At 43.9% G+C, this 7,920-nt stretch overlaps 1 protein-coding gene across 1 annotated transcript in view; it reads right to left on the reverse strand.

Moving 5' to 3' along the window:
- FAM222B (family with sequence similarity 222 member B) overlaps positions 1-3,989 on the reverse strand; it is a 76,612-nt gene extending 72,623 nt beyond the window's left edge. Inside the window, exon 1 of the mRNA XM_040455367.1 lies at positions 3,844-3,989. The gene's annotated coding sequence lies outside the window, so the exon portion shown is untranslated. The remainder of the gene's footprint in view (positions 1-3,843) is intronic.
- Positions 3,990-7,920: the final 3,931 nt, after the last annotated feature.

Raw genomic sequence — 7,920 nt, forward strand, 5'->3', positions numbered from 1 at the left:
CAAGTTGTACCTCCCTCTAGTAGAGCGCTTAATGTATTTCATCAATTGTAAGACATACTTTCCCCTCCACATTTCTCTGAAAATAGGATATATCTTACAACTGATAGCATGCCAGTCTTTCTTAACATTTCTTCTTTCTTCCTTGCATGTAAAGTAATTGTGAGCCTTACAATCATTAGCAACACAGAGCTGATGAAATAAAGTATTACATTCTATAATAATTACTTTGTATACATCTGTTTCCTAGGCCAAACTGTGAACTGAGAGAGTCGGGGCTATATGACAAACATCTTTGACCAGCATAGATTTGAGCACAAAAAGAGGGTGCATCCAACAAACACTAGTTGGATAGTTATTTATTTAGCATTTGCTAAGTATTAAGTAGTATTGTAAACATTTTACATGTATTAAGCACATTTAACCCTCACAACAACCTGTGCAGGAAGTAGTTATTATAGATGAAGAAACTGAGGTAAAGAAACATAGGGAAGCTCATTCAAAGATACACAAAGTTCCAGAAGATCTGAACTCATCTTTGCTGATTATGTTTTATATTGTTTATCATTTTTCCATTCAGCAAATATTTAACAAGCAATTACTCCAGGCCAACTATGTACTGTGCTAAACACAGGTAAGCAAAACCTGGCCTCTGGAGGCTACTCTGAATCATATATCCATTCTTGAATCCTTTACCCTCTAAACATCAGAACAACCTACAAATTCACTAAGTTACATCTGCTCTTCTCTTTTACTTTTCAACATCTTCCCATATAGCCCTTTTTTAAAGTTTTTAGCACTCTATCAAGAACCAAACAAAGGACAAAAAACAAAAACATAAACAACAAAAACCTTTGTACTCAATTATTAGCAGCTGTGAAAAGATCACAAAAGACTTCAGTTAAGGAATGGGTGGCAAGATCCAAAGGGTTCTAAAGGAACAAAGGTTCTGTTCATAAGCAAATATTCAAAGAAAAAAAGGTAAAAACATATAATTTTGTTTTTATTTTTTATTATTTTTTTAACACCATAATGTTGTCTTTAAGTAGACTGTTTTAAAATGTTTTCCCTGAGGGCACCTGGGTGGCTCAGTCGGTTGGGCGTCTGACTCCTGATTTTGGCTCAGGTCATGATCTCAGGTTCGTGGGTTCAAGTCCTGCATCTGGCTCTGTGCTGCCTGCTTGGGACTCCCTCTCCCCACCACCACCCCCTCACCCCACACACACACACAAATAAATAAACTTAAAAAAAAAAAAGTTTCCTCTGAAGCAGAAGATACTTTATAAAAAATTATTCATTTTATCATAATAAAAATGAGCTAGTAACCTTTAATTCCTTTTTTTTTTTCCTTAGCCCTTGCTGTGTCAGAGATTCATGAGTAGTCCTTACATCCCCACTTTAGATAGACTGCTCCCACAACAGGTAATCAAGGCACTGACCACGCAGTCTCTCCCAAGGGAAGACTCTCCATTTGGTAAGTCATCTACCACATAAAAATAACCACAAATAGGAAAAAGAATAGAGAGGACAGGAAATTCTCATCACAACTGAACAAGCCTCTATCATTTTAACATGACATGAATGGCATTAGGGACTCATTTGAACCAATGGAAATTTTCAGTAGAGGGAAAAACACATTACAAAATTAAAAATAAATGTCCAATTATTAAAATAAAATAGGACAACTAAGCCAGCTCTACTTTTATACCTCTACTTCAGGTTCCATCTGGTGACCAAAGACAAAATAAATTTGTATTCTGTAAATGCCCTATGACAACAGTAACAAGCGCTTTCTTTCAAAACTATCCTCTAAAAAAGAACAATCGTTGGAGGCACCTGGGTGGCTCAGTGAGTTAAGTGTCCAACTTTGGCTCAGGTTATGATCTCACAGTCCGTGGATTCGAGCCCCACATAGGGCTCCGTACCGACAGCTCGGAGCCTGGAGCCTGCTTCAGATTTTGTGTCTCCTTCTCTCTCTGCCCCTCGCCCACTTGTGCTCTATGTCTCTCAAAAATAAATAAATGTAATAAAAAAATAAACATTAAAAATTAAAAAAAAAAAGAACAATTGGGGTTATGGGCAGTTATTGGGAGAGCCAAGGAACTAGAGCAAAAAATTAAAAATGATATATCACTGTATATTTCCAAGAAAAAGAGGTAAAGCACGTTTTACCAGATGGAGAAGTTAAAGACAACTAGGGTTCATTTCCCCCATTCCTATAAAATAATTCACTGTTCTTATCTGTGAATCTTCAAGGACCTAGTACAGCCACTCCCTACCTTTGCTCAGATGAAAGACAAATCACTCACTAATTTCCAAAAGCCTCGCTATTTCAAGCTCTTCATCTTTAGGGCCAGCAAAGCTGAAGCATCCATCTCATTCTGTCCTTTTGAAAGAAGTTTCACCTCTTTCAAAAGCTGTGGCTAGAAAGCCATTTTCTCTCTCTAGAAGCACACAGTTTAACTCTGTCCTCTGCTTTGTCTACCCTAAATAACAACAAGAACAACAACAAAGCCTCAGGAGTGCTCCTTCAGCCTCTCAGAAAAGAACCAGCCACCTCTTGGACAGCTGCTTCTGTCTTTCTCTCAGAGACACTCCACCCTGGAGGTTCCACAGGCAGCATAACAAAAAGTGGAGCTGCAAAGCTGCTGTATGCTTATCTGACCTCCAAAACAAAACGGAGACACGGCCCTTGGGGCAACCAGAGACTCCCTCGCAAAAGAAAACTTTTATACAATTTAAAAATAGCAAATTGTATTTGCACACCCCTCTTTGTGCAGCCCTCCCAGCTTGTCTCAAACTAGTTTTCTCGACTCCTAATAAAGCACATTAGTACCAACTGTGTTACAAGACAAGGAACCTGAGTGAGCTATGTTCACAAAGCATTTAACAGATTGGCCCTCCATTCTCTTATTTCTTCCTTTTGAGTAAGGAGCTACACACCATTTGTAAAAATGCCCAAGAGTATGGTATTTTTCCTACACAAGTCTGATGGCTAATTAGTCACATCACAAACTGGTATTTTTGCACATGATCTACTGTGCCTACGTAAAACGCACATATGTGCCTATTGAGGTTTTACAAACAATATGCTTCGCCTTGACAAAGAAATCAATCACTCTACTAATAACGGTAAGGTCTAAAATCCAGTAATATTGTTGGTGACAATAGTACCATCGGTATAGTACCTACAATTTACAATTTTCATACACAATTTCAATCACGTACATTGATGCTTGCAATAGCCCACCGAAGCACTACATCTTTCAGAGGTTCAGAAAGGTTAAGTAGGACCTGCCCAAGGTTATCTATCAGCTTTATCAATGGTGGACGTGGTTTCGAACCTGTCAGACTCTAAGCCCCTAGCTTTCTTCCCTAGACCCCTCCCAGCTTTAAACAGAGGGCTCCTGACTCCCATCCTCCGCCCAGAAAAGCCCATGACTCTAGGCGACCGGCCTTCCCTGCCTGGATCAGAGTTAGCTTCTTCAGCTCCAGCAAGGCTTTCATCCTCCACCACCCTCCCCCCGCGACCATTCTCTGAAAGAAGCGGAAAGGGAGAGGCGACCGAAAGCTCCTGGGGGAAGGGACGATGACAAACGGGGAAGCGCGGGACATTGCCCCTGCCGTGGGCTCCTTCACTCTGCCGCACTCACCTCCTTCCCTCCGCCAAGCGGTCCAGCCCTGGCGCTGGCGATCCGGCCACCTATGCCCCAAATTCTCCCATCATCACCTCAAACTGTCCCTCCCCCACGCCCCTTCGCCTCCGACAGGCAGAGCCCACCCCCCACCCCCCTACCAAGTCGAGGTATCCCTCCACCAAGCCACCCCTCTTCCACCATCACTCACTGTCGGTGACTGGGCCCGGCCCTCATGGCTGCTCCGTTGCTGCCCGCCGCCGCCACCGCTACTCCACGCCCCGGCCCCTCAGTAGCCGCCGCCGCCGTCGGGACTAGCCGGGAGCCGCTCTTGCGCATGCGCAGCCTGGATTACCGGGGCCCTCTATGGACGCCCGCGCATGCGTAGCCGGAGCCGAGGCGTCTTCTTCAGTGCCTGATGCTCTGCACCCCTGAGTCTCAGGTGGACATGGCCGCTGGCCTCGAGGACCGATTAGGCTTTCAGGCTTCGATGGCCGCCCTTAGGTCCAAGGCCTCTGGGTTACTTTGCCTAGGGTTACTAAACGCTTGGACCTCGATCATAGACTTAATGACACTTCCAGGATTCTGGATCCTACTTGCACTTAAAGGCCCGAATGCAGGTGCTCTGAGGTGACTGATAATGAACTTGGATCTCTTTCAAAAAGACGATCACATCTAGAATACATTGGAGGTAATTGTGTAAGAGGTAATTTTGACATCCCAGAATACACTACTGGCCAGGAGGTGCTCAGAAGCCCCTGGGGATCTCGTCAAGGCGGCACTTAAAGTTCTTTGGGACACTGCAAAGTTCAGTCTGTTTATCAAGGGCATACTGTTTATTGGACAGAAATGTTCTGGGCATCTCATATGTGCCATCGAGGAACTTGCAGGCCTATAGTTTCTTACTTTACAGCTCTCACTACAGAGCCTGGCCCTTTTGCAAACTGGTAAACAAAAACTAGACCTTTAGCCCATGGAGACCCAACCATCAGCCCCTAGACCACTGTGCTGCCTTGGCATAGTGGAACAAGAAACTAGGCTAGGGGCGCCTGGGTGGCTCAGTCCTTAAGCGCTGGACTCTTGATCTCAGCTCTGGTCATGATCTCACTATTCATGAGTTCGAGCCCAGCGCGGGCTCCTTGCTGACAGCTTGCTTGGGATTCTCTCTCTGGCCCTCTGCTGCTCTCGCTGTCTCTCTCTCAAAATAAATAAGCAAACCTAAAAAGAAAAAAAAAAAAATACTAGGCTCAGTTGAGTCTTGGAAATTCAGCAATACAGATTTGACAGCTGAGGGCAATGCACTGCAGTAGAAGGGAAGAGGAGATACAGAACTAAACTCTCTCCTTATCACCATGACCCTCATCCCACCTCTAGCCCAGTCTTACCTCTATAGCCCAGAGTTTGCAGAGATAGGGACCAAGATATGTCAGGCAAAAAAAAATCAAGGAAGAGAAGGGGGTTGGAGGAGGAAAGCAGTTCCATTCTTTCTGTGAAAGGCGTTAAATTCTCTGTACTTCTGGAGAAAGAAAAGCTACTCCTGATCCCAGGATCTGATATGAATATTTAAAGTCCTGGGGCGCCTGGGTGGCGCAGTCGGTTAAGCGTCCGACTTCAGCCAGGTCACGATCTCACGGTCCGGGAGTTCGAGCCCCGCGTCGGGCTCTGGGCTGATGGCTCGGAGCCTGGAGCCTGTTTCCGATTCTGTGTCTCCCTCTCTCTCTGCCCCTCCCCCGTTCATGCTCTGTCTCTCTCTGTCCCATAAATAAATAAAAACGTTGAAAAAAAAAATTTAAAGTCCTAATCTAAGACTAAGGAAATTTTTTCCTTCTTTGGAAAGAAGCAAGAATAGGCCCTAGAGTAAAGTTTGAGAATGCTGAAACTGGAGTGTCACTAATATTTCTAATTACAGATTACTAATTTTTTTTAATTTTTTCAACTTTTATTTATTTTTGGGACAGAGAGAGACAGAGCATGAACGGGGGAGGGGCAGAGAGAGAGGGAGACACAGAATTGGAAACAGGCTCCAGGCTATGAGCCATCAGCCCAGAGCCCTACGCGGGCTCGAACCCACGGACCGCGAGATCGCGACCTGGCTGAAGTCGGACACTTAACCGACTGCGCCACCCAGGCGCCCCGACAGATTACTAATTTAAAATGCATATAATGGAATGCTCAAGTCACTAAGAAATGAGGTTACTCGCTCTAGCACCTAGGAGTTTGAGGATTTTTTTCTCATCAGATGCATGTAACTTTTACGTACATACCTATATGTTGCTGTGGGAAAAGTATATAGATTAGCGTAATCTGTCCCTAGAAAAGCAGATCTACACAAAAGTGCATGCCTCGTGTATGAACTGCCTCCCATCTCTCGACCTACATACAGTAAAATGTAACTGGTGACAAGAGTAGGGTGGTGGGGCCCAGGACTAATTCCAGAGGCTAGCTCCTAACTTAGAATAGTTGTCATTACTTGCAAAAATATTACGCTTTGGAATGAGCACATTTGGCACCATGGGGGAATTGCAGAGCCAGAAAAGAGGAAGAATTAATATTGACACTATGTTCTGATGAATGGAATACTAAAAAGAAGGCCAAAGCTGACCCTGAATCTTCTGGGAACTGGACCTTCCTAACTCTATCACCACAGTCAGTCTCCTGCTGGAATCTTTGTCCTCATAGAGCTTAGAGTCTAGTAGGGGACATATAATAAAAACATCAAATACTTGAATAACATTTACTATGTGCCAAGCACTGTTCCAAGTCCTTTATACATGTGAATTCTTTTAATCATCACTACAACCCTATGAGGGTACTATGATTATCCCCATTTTATAGATGAGGAAACTGAAGAAGAGAGAAGTTACCTACCTTGGGGCATTGCCCTGGGGCACACAGTAAATAATGGACCTGAGAAACAAACCCAGAAATACAATCTTTGTGCTCAATCACTCTATTATAAACTGCCTTATCACAGGAGGGGGAAAAAAGGGTCCTAAAAGAGAATTTAACCAGTCATGGAAGGAACAGCCTCTGGGGAGACCTGGAAGTGAGAAAGACTACCAGGCAATTGGGGGACTGGAAATTTTTCAGTTGAGCTGAAAAAGAGGAACGACAAGAGACGAGACTGGTGGAGGCGCTTGGCTGGCTCAGTTGGAAGAGTGTGTAGCTCTTGCTCTAAGGGTTGTGAGTTCAAGCTCCACGATGGGTGTAGGGATTACTAAAAAAATAAACTTTAAAAGAGAGAAAGTGAGAGATGAGATCAGCAAAGTCAGTTACGGCCAAGTTAGTTTGTACTTTATTCTGAGGGCAGTGAAGCAAAGGAGTGACTTGTTCAGATTGGGGCCATGAGAGGTTGGTGAGACTGTGAAGACTCTTAATGAGGCTCATAGAGCATTTCAGGCTTTGAAATAGGATCGTTGCAGGTAGTGATAAATACTATGAGGAGGTGACATTTAAGTTGAGACCTCAATAGGGGGCAGAAGCCAAATCTAGAAGAACAGAGAAGGCAGGAGTAGCAGATGTAAAGGCCCTGAGGCAGAAATGAGCTTGGTATATTCAAAAGACGGAAAGAAAGCTAATGTGCTGGCAGCCTTGAGAGTAGAAGCAGGGCTCAATGTATGCAAGGACATTGGAGAATCTAGTTGTAATAGGAAGCCATTGAGGGGTTTTAATCACATCCTTCAATTGCTATCTCCTTAAATCTCTAAAATCCATCTGTGTCTCTCCACCATCTTCACTGTATTATCTTAGTGAGAAACACACAATGACACCTAGTTAGAAAAGGACTTCCAGGGGCGCCTGGGTGGCGCAGTCGGTTAAGCGTCCGACTTTAGCCAGGTCACGATCTCGCGGTCCGGGAGTTCGAGCCCCGCGTCAGGCTCTGGGCTGATGGCTCGGAGCCTGGAGCCTGTTTCCGATTCTGTGTCTCCCTCTCTCTCTGCCCCTCCCCCGTTCATGCTCTGTCTCTGTCCCAAAAATAAATAAACGTTGAAAAAAAAAAAAAAAGATAAGGACATTTATTGAGAACCTACACTTTTCTAAATCCTACATTGTTCCAAATCCTAGATTCAAATGAACACATGATATTAGGAAGATGTGTTTGTTATTATTTTCTTCATTGTACAGATGATGAAACTGATGCTTGGAGAGTTGAAATAACTTGTCCAAATTCATACAGCTGATAAGTGGCAAGCTGACATATGAACCTAGGCAGTCTGTTTCATCTGATTAACCTCTCTCCTAATCTCACAAAATACAAAACTCCCCCGCAATATCCTTTGAGGGAAAA

Source organism: Herpailurus yagouaroundi, unplaced genomic scaffold, assembly GCF_014898765.1.
Source record: "Herpailurus yagouaroundi ecotype Mexico unplaced genomic scaffold, PumYag 215, whole genome shotgun sequence".
NCBI classification, from domain to species: Eukaryota; Metazoa; Chordata; class Mammalia; order Carnivora; family Felidae; genus Herpailurus; species Herpailurus yagouaroundi.